This window comes from Chinchilla lanigera, unplaced genomic scaffold (assembly GCF_000276665.1).
Source record: "Chinchilla lanigera isolate Chin_1 unplaced genomic scaffold, ChiLan1.0 scaffold00123, whole genome shotgun sequence".
Lineage (NCBI taxonomy): Eukaryota > Metazoa > Chordata > Mammalia > Rodentia > Chinchillidae > Chinchilla > Chinchilla lanigera.
The window spans coordinates 2493803-2506833 of NW_004955524.1; the positions used below are offsets into that span (position 1 = coordinate 2493803).

At 53.3% G+C, this 13031-nt stretch overlaps 1 protein-coding gene across 4 annotated transcripts in view; it reads right to left on the bottom strand.

Moving 5' to 3' along the window:
• Positions 1-12737, bottom strand: part of Gatad2a (GATA zinc finger domain containing 2A) — a 66946-nt gene extending 54209 nt beyond the window's left edge. For 2 of the 4 annotated variants that reach the window (XM_013507293.1, XM_005409632.2), the window contains exon 1: positions 12599-12736. The gene's annotated coding sequence lies outside the window, so the exon portion shown is untranslated. Of the gene's footprint in view, positions 1-12598 lie in introns of all 4 variants that reach the window. The other 2 variants (XM_005409634.2, XM_013507295.1) reach the window with 2 other exon arrangements.
• Between the last annotated feature and the right edge of the window lie 294 nt (positions 12738-13031).

Genomic DNA, 13031 nt, shown 5'->3' on the forward strand with positions numbered 1-13031 from the left:
CTCAACAACTTTGCTGGCATCAGAAACTCAGCCCCAGAAAAAGCCAGGGGACCCACAAAAAGGCTCTGCCACACAAAACCCGTATCCACCAAAGACAAAGGTGCCTTTCTTCCCCTTGCACACTCCAGAGAGGCTGCACCCGTGAGCTGTAGAGCACCCAGCCACAGCTGTCCCCACCCCACACACACATGAAGCTAACGCACACACAAGCAGACACACCCACAGGGCTTCCACACAGGAGCAAACACACACACGCAGGCACACTCACGTGCGGACTCTGACCTCCCATCCCTAGGGGCTCTGAGATGTTACAAGGGGGTCCCAGAGAAGCACAGCTGTTAAGGGTGATCGACTCCCAAGGAGCCACAAAGTCCGTCTCAGCCAGGCTGCTGAGACGCAGCCCAGCGGACAACCCCACGCGGCAGGACAGCCTTTGGAAATCCACCTGGACCGGCAAAGGGACAGATGGCTGTAGGAGGGAAGGAGGCAACAGGCACAAGGGCACACGCCTGTAATCCTAGCACTCAAGGCTGAGGCAGGAGGGTCATGAGCTCAAGGCCAGCCTGGGCTACATAACACCCTCTCTCTCAAGAAACCCAAAAGCAGCGAGGAGGGACAGGGCACAGGTCGAGCTGTTTCCATATTAGCTGCCTTCAAGGGTCTCCCCTTGACTCTTATACCCCACTGTTCCTGGCTGCCAACCTCACACAGACCCAGGCTCTATGCTACGTCATCAGCCTGAGCCCCAAGCTCTGCTTGACTGTCCCCAGCACTTCACATGCCTGGCTTCATTTAGTCCTCCCAACCACAGCACCAAGCACTGCCACCCTCACCCACCCTGCACACGAGGTGCTGCCCAGTTTACAGGAGCTCTGCCATGATGCCCGGCTCCGTGTGGAGGAGAGCCACCCGCACCACATGCCACACTCGCTCCACAGGGGTGATTACCACTGAAACCCCACCTGAGAGATGAGAACCTGAGGCTAAGCGTAAACCCTGGCAAGGATGCCGGGGAAACTGGGAGCCACGTCAGTTAGTACAGCCAGGCAGAAACCAAACCACTGACACAGCGCTAGCACAGCGTCCAGAGATACCACTCCTCAGTATGCACCCCAAGGGACCAAAGCCAGCAGACCACAGGGACACCCACACAGCCGCGTGTCGCAGCGCTCCTCACAAGGGCCAAGCACGAGAACGAAGACGACACGCTACACACACACACTGGGACGCCACTCAGCCACAGAGAAGGAGACCACATTACGTGCAGCAATGGGCAGGACGCGAGCCCATCACAGGAAGTGAAATCAGCCAGACTCAGAAGAACAATTCTCCCGTTTCCTCTCACATGTGGGAGACGGGAGAGGGTGGCAGGGAAAGGCCATGGTCAAAGCATGTTACCTGCACGTGTGAAAATGCCACAGTGAGGCTCATCACCTTGCTTAACTCATACACAACAATAAAAAGAGGAAAGTGAAGTTAAGAGACATCAAGGCAATCGCCCAGGGTGACACAGTTAATAAATCAACCTGGCCAGGGTGCAGCTCAGTGGTGGAGCGCTTGCTGCTATCCGCAAGGCCCTGAGTTCCACCTTCAACACTGTAAAAAAAAAGAAAGGAAAGAAGCAAATTCAAAGGCATCCAGACCCAGGGTAAGGCTCGAATCCAGACCACTGCAGTTGGCTCAGGGACAATCTAATTCTGACAGCTGGATCCTCCCTAAGCACTGGATGAGCACAGACCCAAGACCCCAAGTCCTGCAGCCTTAAGCCTTACTGGCCTGAGGAAAGCCACAGAGCAAGCACCGCCATGCACAGCACATGTCCCGGGAAGCCTGCAGCAGATTCCTCCAGCGGCGCACACCCTTCTCTTTCGCAAAAGGTCCTGAAACCCTGCACGAGTGCCGGAGTCGCAGCGTGTGGACACCCACTCCTTCTACCTCAACAGCACTCACACCCATCCCTGTGAGATAGTGAGCAGGCCAGGCACAGACCAACAGGCAGAGAACAGGTGCCCAGGCCGCCGGCCCCTAAGGGGATCCAGGACGGCAGAGGACACGGGGCCTGGGGTCAGCCAGAGCATGAGGGCGGCTCCTCAGACGGGAGGTGGCCAGAGCACGCCCCACCCTTCGCACGTGAACCTCTGACCACACTCTTTCAGTCCTCGTCAGGGTGCTGACAAACCTGGCGGTCACCAGCCAGATTCAAAGTCACCTTTACCCAGGGGCCAACCCCTAGGCCCCTTTCTTTCCTGTGACCCCCTCGCCCCGACTTCCCAAAACCAGTATCATGGCCGTGAGACACCCACCTGCCTTCGTCCCAAACCTGGCCAGAAGAGCCAGGATTCGAAAATATTTGGGCAGTGCATGAAACAACAAAACTTCTCCAAACCAGCAAGCAGCAGCTGTTAGAATAATTCCTGTGGATACTTCAAAAGTACCTTAATCACCCAGAGCCCTTCTGGAAAACTGTCTAAAACTTGAAGCTGAGAAGTCCTAAGAACCTAGAAAATGCAGGATCCAAACAGCTCCCAGGGTTCAGGACTCAACTAGAGCTTCCTCCAGACCCTGTAATTATGGGAAAGCCCCTGCTCGGGCTAAGGTCCGGCCTGTGCCCCTCTAACTTCCATCCGCCCGTCACCACTCCTTTGGCCGTGTACGTGACATGTCCCTCACATATTTTATTTGTTCAACTGTAATTTACCACTCTTTCGCCTAACCCTAAGCACTGCGGACTGGTAAAGGGGTAGAGATCAAATTCTGTATCTCCACCTGAGCCCTCTCGACAGAACCACAGCAGTCCTGCCCCGTCGTGCAAGCATGAGGATCCTGACGGTCCCAGGGCGCCTCCATGTCCCCATCTCTGCCCAATACCCCTCCCGCTCAGCACCTCTAACCGAAAAACCTGCAATTGTGGGGGCTGTGTCCTCGCCCAGCTGCCACCCTCGAGGTGTGCCTCCCACGTGCCAGCTTTCTTACGGCCCATCCCACCTCCCCCTGGAGCCCTGAGACTCGAGCAGGCAGGAGCCACCTCACCCACCTCAGGACCTAGGGGCTCAACAAAGGCCAGCAGGGAAGGCACTCAACAGTTGTCAAACCAACGAGTGAGCTGTCCTCAGCCCCTAGGGTCCACTTAATCCCACCCCATCCTCCTGCAGTGCCTCTAGCACCTGTCCCTCGTTTTTATTTATCTCTGTCAGGCAGAGACAGGCCGGATCAGCTCAGGCCTGCTGTTCGTCAACGGTCCTTTCCTCTCCAACTGGCTTCCATGCCCAATGCGAGTCAACAGAAGCCTTTGCAGGATCTCTAGACCTACGGTGAGAGAGTCTCAGCCAGGCGTGGGCATGGTGATGCCACCTGTCATCCCAGCCCTTGGAAGACTGAGGCAGGAGGCTCGCCATAAATTCTCAAAAAAACAAAAGAGAAGGAAAGTCTCATGAGATGGTCAGCATCAATGGGAAGACACTGCACTAGCCCAGCAGTCTTCCACGAACGCTGAGTTCCAGGCAGGGAGTGCCCACTGCACCCCAGCTGCTCCTCCTGACTTCTCCGCAGGAACCAGCACACCCGAGACCAACACACCCTCCGCCCAGAACGCGCGGGGTGGAGAGCAGAGCTCATCCTCTTCTCCGCACAGCATGTAAAACTCCCATCTGACCACCACTGGAAGAAAACAAGGCCACTTACAGCCTGAGGAGCTGGCTGGGGGCTGGTGCCACCTGGCTGCAAGGCCATCTCTGTACCCTTGTCACTACCCCATCCACCAGCTAAGAAACTCTACTTTTGCCGGGCATGGTGGCACACCCGGTCATCCCAGCACTCAGGAGGCTGAGGCAGGGGTCTCGTTGAGAGTTTGAGGCCAGCCTGAGCTACATAGTGAGTTCAAGAGCAACCTGAACTACATAGACAGACCTTGTCTCAAAAAAAAAAAACAGGGGCTGGGGATTTAGCTCAGCAGCACAGCACCTGCCTGGCAAGTGCAAGGTCGTGAGTTCGATTCCCGGTACGGGCGGGCGGGGGGGCGGGGGGAACTAACTACTTCTGCTTAGGAAAGCTCACAGCCCCAGCAGCAATCCACTCCGATCTTCAACTGCACTCCACGGCTGACCCAGCCAGTGGAGGCCTTTAAAGGCTGAGGATCAACCTTTCCTTGCCAGTGTTGGGGGCTGAACCCAGGTCCTCACGCATGCTAGGTGGGCACGTCACTCTCACTTTTCTAGGCAATTTAATTTTCCTTTACCCTTCTTCAATAAAACAAGGTGAGAGCTAATGAGTTCCTGCCACCTTAAACGTCACAGAGCAGGTACAAGTGTGGCTCTGCCTTGCTCGCTCAGCACTGACCTCACTCCGTAGGTGGCCACCTGTCCGCTTTGGCTGCCCTTCCCGGCAGGGGCACCGGGCCTGATCTCTGGAGAGAGAAACGCCTTCACGCTCCTCAGAAGCGCAAGCAATCCTGTGCTTGATCCTGTCTTCCCAACAGGGCTCCTGGAACCTGCTGCCAGCCCTCCCCACCTTCCTCTCAACAAAACCCCCTCAACCCGTGGCGCTGCACAGAGACACTCCCAGCAGCCCGAACAGACTCTTCCAGACGTAGATGAGCTCCCGCAATGTGTTAGCGGCCAGCACCCTCGGCAGAATGGAAAGGCCATACTAACCCTGGACCACGGCACATCTCCGATGTGGGCTCTGCTCCCGTTTCCACCAGCTGCTCCTCTGCATCTTGAAATGGTCATTACCTTAAAGGTGCTTCCAAGTTAAGGGAAGCTACTTTTTATTTTTGTTTGTTTGTTTGTTTTTTCCGGGACTGGGAACTGAACTCACAACCTTGCACTTGCCAGGCAGGCGCTGTGCGGCTGAGCTAAATCCCAGCCCCCGAAGCTACTTATTAAATAATGGACAGAAAAGGACAGTTTTACGCTCTTAAAATTTGAAACCATCACCCACCTGATGAAAATGAGGCTGGCGCCGCTTTCCCAAGGCAGTCCTGAGCCACTTCTTCCCGCCCACCCTCACAGGAGACACCACGGCAGCCGAAGGGCTCCAAGGACAGGCCCCTGAGGAAAGAGACTGGCCAGTGGACGGGGTGATACAGTAAGGAAGCGGAAACAAAGCAAAGTTAATGAAGCCACGGAGATTTCGGCGATAGTAAGAGCTCAGGAGCGAGGCGGCTCCCAGACGGAGCGCAGAGCCACATTCCCGTTGCCTCTGAGGTCAGCAAAAGGCAGGCGGCTTCCACTCCACCTCAGCGCCCAGCCTGTGATAGGAAAGCCTACCTGCCAGGCGCCGAGCTCAGCAGTGCACGGTGCACCCAGGAAAGCAAGTCTCGGGTGAACTCTAGCTTTGTCTGCAGCCCCACAATCAGAAAGTCACAGCCCAACAAATACAAACTGACTGTATGGCTGCTGACACTAACACCAAAAAAACCGTGAGAGCAGCTCAGGCCACTCCTATCACAGGCACCTGACGCTCCCACCTCTTTCCCACACTTCAGCATCAGGAAATGTCTCTTATACAGCTGTAAATAAACGAAAAGACTCAAGCAATCCTCACTAGAGGTGGGCATGGCTGGTGCATACCTGTCATCCCTGCATTCGAGAGGCAAAGGCAGGAAGATTCTCCATGAGTTTGAGGCCAGCCTGGGCTATACAAAAGCAAGTTCAAAAGCTTGCTTGCACTACACAGTGAGACCCTATCTCAATAAAACAAACACAAAAACAAAAAATACTTCACTACAGGTTTGGGGAGAGAGGCAGGACACAGAAGACCTACATACAAACTGCTGGGAAGACTGGTTCAGCAAACAAGCACGTTAGGGAACTACCAACATGCTGACAAACTCTCCTCAGGTCGCAATGGATAGAGGAAAATCCCCAGGAAGGAGCTGACTAGAGCCCTCTGGAAAAGGCACCACCACCAAAGGGGATAGGCATCGGTCCCTTAAAAGCCCAGATGCTGGGCATGGTGGCACCCACCTGTCATCCCACCACTCCGGGAGGCTACAGCAGGAAATCAGAAATTCAACCCCCACCTGGGCAAAATAGCAAGACTTGGTCTCAAAATGGAAAGGGCTTCATTAGAGAAGGATAAGCTTGAGACACCCCTGCGTAAATGGATGCACCTTGAGACCACATTCAGAAGTGAAACAAATTGGACACACATGTAAATACCAAACTGTTTTTCTAGTGTGAGAAACCGAAAGTGTAAATAAGGACTAAAATATACAATAGGTACTGTGAAACTGGAAGAAAATGTTCAAATGGGAGGAAGGAAAGGAAAGAAGGGAAAAGTAAAAAAAGAAGGAAAAAGTGGAAACGAAGCTTTTGTAGCTGGGGAGGGGAGGGAAGGGGAGAAAAGAAACAAGTTATTTCATGTACAGGTACAGATTCCCTATGATGAATGTGATCATTATGTGTATCTAAAACGCACCAATAAAATCTGATTGAAAATCTATAAATAAAAAGGAAAAACAAAAAAAAAAAACATAGGGGGGCTGGGGATTTAGCTCAGCGGCAAAAGCGCCTGCCTGGCAAGCGCAAGGTCGTGAGTTCGGTTCCCGGTACCGGAGAAAAACCAAAAAAAAAAACAAAAAAAATAAAAAAAATAAAAAGGGCTGGAGACATAGCTCAGCACAAGGGTTCTGGGTTCAATCCCTAGGACCACAAAAGAGGAAAGAAAAATCCCATAATGAATATAATTATGATGTATCACAAACCTATAATGAAAAGGAAACTTTTTTAAAAGCCCAAAAATACTACCTGAGACAACAGAATATGAAACTCCAGGGAGGAAATGGAGTTCTGGTGTTCCATCAATGAATACAAATCCTGAGGACGTCACAGGCCCCGCCCCGCCAGCCTCGCCAACTCCACTGCAGCCTCCGGGACACGGTTCCAGTCTGCCACCCGCCTCTCCCAGTCGGCCACTGGGCCCTGAAAGTGGAGGTGGCAGCAGCAACGTTTTCAGAACTTTTTGGCCATGAGCCTGCCCAAAACAGGCAAGGAAACTAAAAATCTGTTGTCAACTACCACAAAAATCCACATCTGGAAAACTGGAGTGCCAGAAACAAGGGTCTGAAAGCTGCTCCCTCCCAGGTAACAAGAACGTGTCTGACACAATTTAACAGCCTCTGAGTCCAGGGCGCAGCTGCCACGGGACGCAACGCTAAAGGACATAAAGCAGTTGAGGGCGGACCGCGGCACTTTCCATTCTCCTCCAGGATAACCCAGCTGACCTCCAGGCTGGGCTTCCCCAGGCTGAGTTCAGGGACCTCCCTGCTGTCAGCTGGCAGCAGCTCCACGCCACCCTGTTGAGTGAGATGTCCCGTGGGGAGAGGAGCGCTGGCTCTGTAGTGACCGGAGGCGCAGAGGCTGAGCGCCCGCCTGCACACCAACACTTCCCACCTGTCCATGGCAACAGATGAGAAAGCTGAGGCCAAGTGCCCAGGAGCCTAGCCCAAGGCTGGGAAGAGGTAACTGTGAGGGCTGGGGATATAGCTCAGTGGCATAAGTGCCTGCCTGGCAAGTGCAAGGTCGTGAGTTCGATCCCCAGTACTGCAAAAAAAAAAAAAGAGGTAACTGTGAGCACTCAGACAAAGTCAAATCTGCCTGACACCCAAGCCAGCTAGAGCACTTCGTCTAGAAGGATATCAGCTCTCCCTGGAGCCACTGCGCACACATCCACAGCCTACTCCCATGCCTGCTCCCAAGGGCCAGATTCAGGACAGAGCGCCTGGCAAACAGCGTCCCACCTCACACCTCAGTCAGGACACCGGCTGTGTAAGTGCACAGCCAGCTTGCTTGGTGGGGCACAATGAGCCCAGTGGTTGGGTGTCAGCAGAGAGGTCCCAAGACAAAACTCTGAAATCAGAAAGGACGTGCCCAAGTCCCACCTGCAGGGTCAGCAGCAAGGTGATATAGGTAGGTCTCCCTGTAGGAGTCTTAGCCTGCTTTTCCCTGGAACACAGAGGGAGGCTGTAGCACAAAGCAGAGAAAAAGCTCCAAAGGACAAAGAGCAGACCGTGACAGTCTGTCCCACGGAAGGGAAGGGCCCCACACAGGCAGTGCAGCACCTACACACACTCACACCTGGCACTAGGGTGCACCTCTGCTCCCACTACCCTGTGCCCACCACTGCCTCTCAGATGGACAGCCAGCACCACCCGTTCACAGACATGGAAACTGAACGGCGCTGTCACCAAGTCCAGTCACTAGGAAGTGACCTGCAGCGTTCACAGTCAGGCAGAGGCCACGCCAAGGCCAACAGACATGGCTGCCGCTCCAGGAACCCGCTGCTCAGGTCAACCTTGGCAAACAGCAGGTAGCACTGGACTTGGAGTTGTCCCCCTGGCATGGGGGGGCTGTTCTGCCACTAAAACGCAAGAATATTCTTCTGTGGTTTTTCTGTGTGTTTTTTTTTTGACAGTCCTAAAGACTGAACCCAGGCCTTCACCCAGCACTATCCCGCCAAACGTCTTTTTCTTTTTTCAGGTTTGTTTTTTTTTTTGAGACAAGGTCTCACTGTAGTTCCGGCTGCCCCTGAACTCAGCCTCCCCAGTGCTGGAATGAGTGAACTCATCCTCCTGCCTCGGCCTCCCGAGTGCTGGAATAACAGGCATGTGCCACTATGCCCAGCTCATTTCTTATTTTTTGAGACAGGGTGTCTCTAAGTCACTAAGTTGCCCAGGCTGAACTCAAACTTGTTTTTGTTTGTTTGTCTGTTTGTTTTTGGTACCAGGAATCGAACTCAGGACCTTGCGCTCGCCAGGCAGGCGCTTGTGCCGCTGGGCTATATCCCTGACTCTGAACTCAAACTTGTGATCTTGCTGCCTCAGCTTCCCAGAGTACTGAGATTACAGGCCTACGCCACTGCACCCAGCCAGCTATATTCTCAAAGTGTGCTCGAAGACACCACCCTCTTTTAGGCTGAGTCAAGTTTCAAGGTTCAAACCAAAAGATCTGACCAGCAAGGTAGGCCAGACAGAGCTGCAGGGAGAATGGCTGAGTGATTTCTTCAACAAATGCTTCAAATGAGCAGACTTTCTCTCCAACTCCACATGGGTGATCCGGCAATGCAAGGCGATGGCCTCCCCTCCCCCAGCCACAGCTCCGCCTTGCTATCTTTAAGGGAGGCCGCAGCCCCTCCGTCCTGGGGCCCCAGCGGCCGCCAGCCCCTCCGAGGCACTGCCCACCTCCTGCCAGCATGCCTTCCCCATGCTGTCTCAGAGCCAGCATCTGCACTTCTCAGAGCCCGTAGGAGCCCGAAAACCAGGAATCAGCCTAGAGAGCAAGTCCCTGCCAAACTCACCTGTGAATGAGGCTGGAGGGACAGTTGCAAGGGGCCCTGGCCTTACCCAGGGAGCCCTCTCCCCAAGGCCCTCTCCCCCAGGGGTTCGCAGGATTTCCAGTCACTTCCTGAGGCTCCCTTCAGGTATTCTATTGGAATAAGTTCCTTTGTCTTCTAAAAGACTAACCTACATTTTCATCAGACAAAAAGAGGTCACAAATACAACCTGGAAAGCACAGGGCGGGGGAGGGGCAAGCCCAGAATCTGACATTCTCTCGACGAAGTCCTGAATCACGCTTGTGGGAATCCACAGGCAGGCAGAATCTGCCCTCACGGTACTCTGTTTCGGAGAACATCACTTCTATCTCGCTGTGATCACCTCAAGACCCCTATCACTTTTATGCCAACCTTACCACGATGCCTGTCTAATTCAACAAAGAGGTGACTCCCCACTCAGTACATAAAACAACTTTCCTTACCTGGAAGCACGGCAATCAGAGGCCAGGCTGTCTCACTCACCTCCTGGAACAGTTCCGGTAACTCCAGAACAACCTCTCTAACACAGGACCACGCTTCAGAGGCAGCAGCGTTCAGTAAGCCCTAACTACCACACTGACAACTCGTCCTTCCGGTTCGGCTGCACTTCCCAGCCTGTCGGGTGGGGAGGGAATCCCAGTGATGTTCAACCACCCCGGGACAGCTGCTTCACCCACGGCCTGTTTCACAATCTTCCCCGTTTGCTACAGCGAGCATATATTAACTCAATTAGCAGAGGAGAGAAAGGTCTAGGGCAGTGGTGGCGAACCTACGGCACACATGCCATGGCAGGCTGTTTGTTATCATTGAGTTCGCCATCACTGGTCTAGGGAAACAGCCCTGCTTGTTCCTGACGGCATGGAAACCCCCTACCCCAGCATCCAGGCAGCCACCTCTCGGGGCGAGCGTCAGGTACCCACACTTTCAGCGCTAGTGCACACTGAGGTCCTGGACTGGATTCCCATGGGAGTGGTGACACTGTCTCTAGGGGAACTGACACGTCCACATCCAAGACTCCGCAGGTCATCCTTAATGTCTTCCCCGGAGCACCAATATGAGAAAGAGCCAGCATTTCAAATGGCTTCACTGCCTTCCCACCCACATCCTTCAGAAGCAAGCTTCACTCCTCTGCTAATTAAAACCCAGCGGTCCTGGCTGGCTGCAGCTCTCAGGGCCAGTCCCTGCCCCTCCCTCCTCCCCATCAATGGGGTCCCACTGTTCTCAGGAGAAACCCTAGACACCACTTCAGCCCCAGGCCCTCCCCCGCGCCCTTCCATCTAGTCCCCACTGCCACTGCTCTGCGCCCCAGCGTGCCAATCTTCCTTCCGCTTCAAGCACTCTCGCCAGAGACACTTTCTCCTTACCCACTTAACCCCACTCATCCTCTGACCCCACAGGAGAAAGGCCCCGTGGGCTCCCTAGGGCAGGGTGTCCTTCTCTCCTTGGCCGCTGTCAGTTTCGCCACGTTTATGAGATTAATTACTATTCTTCGCCCACTAATCTCACCGTAAACTCCACTGAGCAGGGATCCCTAGCACGGTGCCGGAGGCACAGTATGCATGCCGATATGCACTGAATAAATCAATCCACAAATCACCACTAGCAATGCCAGAAATTCACAAAATAAATGATGGAAAACAAGTCAAAGAGCTACTAAAGGGTTGAGAATTAAAGCTTTAAAATGTTTCATTACTCAAAGTCTTTATTTAAAAAAAAAAAAATCACAAAATAGAGATACCAGAAAATTTTCTTTAAAAGGAGTGGAGGGGGTAGGGCTACTGGTAATCCTAATTCAGAGAACAGGTCAGTACAAATCCTTCCAGGATGTTTTGCTTCCAACAGTAGCAATTTTTCCCCCCATCAAAATATAAAGCACGCATAGTGAAACGCTGTCTCAAAAATAAATAAATAAATAAATAAATAAATAATCACAGGATCTCCAAAATGATACCTTGTTAATAGAGATGACTTGACATTTTAAAAAATGAGCAGCTGGGGATTTAGCTCAGTGGCAGGGCGCCTGCCTGGCAAGCGCAAGGTCGTGAGTTCGATTCTCCATACCGGAACACACACCACCACCACCACCACCACCACCCCCCCAAGACAAATGATGTTGCCGGGCGTGGTGGCGCACACTTGTAATCCCAGCACTTGGGAGGCTGAGGCAGGAGGCTGATCGCTACAAGGCCAGCCTGGGCTACACAGTGAGTTCCAGGCCAGCCTGGCCTACAAAGTGAGACCCTGTCTTAAAAAAAAAAAAAAAAAAAAAGGTATTATCTCAGTGAAAATAACAAAGCACCCAAACCAGTCATACACAACTCTCCCTTTCTCACTACTTCGAAGAATGGTTGCAAAATCCAGCTTCAGAAGCAGGGGGATTAAAAAAAAAAAAAAAAAAGCTGGGGGATAAGTAAGGAATGGAAGACACCAGGCGTGAAAGACGGGTCAGCAGCAAAGATTGAGTATAGAAAGCCACTCTCAAAATTCCCACACTCTAAACTGCTTGCTCTAGAAAACGGGCAACTTTTCTAGGTCCCAGGCTGAGAAGGCAAAATGCAAAGAAGCAACCCTATGGCTCCCTCCTCCAAGGCCAGCTGGTGACTGGGCTCTCAGAGGACTAGGCTGGGCTGGGACTGTGTCCCTGAGACACCAGGTCCCCCCACGTCCACGCAGAGGTGCCTAGGAGCCTGGCTCCGACTCAAGCATCAACGCTCCAGGGAAAGCCTCACAGGCTGAACCTTCCAGCAGTACATCGGGGCTCTGGTGCCCCCCCTGAGGAGTCTGGCCTGGTTCTGAAGCTCCACTAGCAGTGGCCTCCAGGAGCCCCAGTTACCCCACGTGTAAAGTGGGGTGGGACCTCGACGCTGTGGGATCATTATGGACACCAAATCCGTCCGAGAGTGAAAGCTGGCACACAGTAGGCACTCAAACCCGAGGCCAGCCCGAGCTGTGTGCCCTCCTCCACAGCTCCTGGTCAACTCTAGCAAGCTGCTGCCCTGAGCGTACAGAACGAACTGCTGCCACCAAACAGAACTTCATGTAACCTAGCTGAAGAGAAAACTGCTAACTGCTACAAGGAAAGTACACTGACCGCCCGGGATGAGTCCCAGACCAGGCGACTGCTGCACAGAGGGCTGTCTGTCCCTCCCTGGAGCCCACAGCCAGGAGGTGTCACTGTGCAGATGGGCACACAGAACAGAGAGGGAAGGGGCGCTGTATGCTCCAAGAAAACTGAAAGAAGCGAAGGGGGAAGGAAGAGAGAAAACTGAAGGCTCAGGTGACTCACCCAGACTTTGTTCTAAAGAATCCGCGGTGCTTAAGATAAGGATGCACTACACACAAGACGCTGAACCAGTTACACAAAGTGAAGCAGCCTCGGCAAAATTCTCAGGGCTGGGCAGAAACATGCACCCAAGGATCATCACGCAGCCCCTAAGGGAGAGATTTCCATTCATTTCCAGGTCCCCGAGTGTCCGGCTGCAGCAGAGGCCCTGCCCATAAGCCCTTCCTTGTTGAAGTGATCAATTCCGATTCTTGGCAATAATCCCTTTAAAAGGCCAGCTGCTACTGTCTAGTCACTGATGCCAACCCATTCTAGGTGGGGAAAAAAGAAATCAATAAAGCCACCTCCTAAATGAGGAGGCAAATTTAAAGTGCAGGGCCTTGGGGAAAGGCTGGCGCCCAGAGAGGGGGAAGGGTCCCGCGGCTCCCCGGGGTCA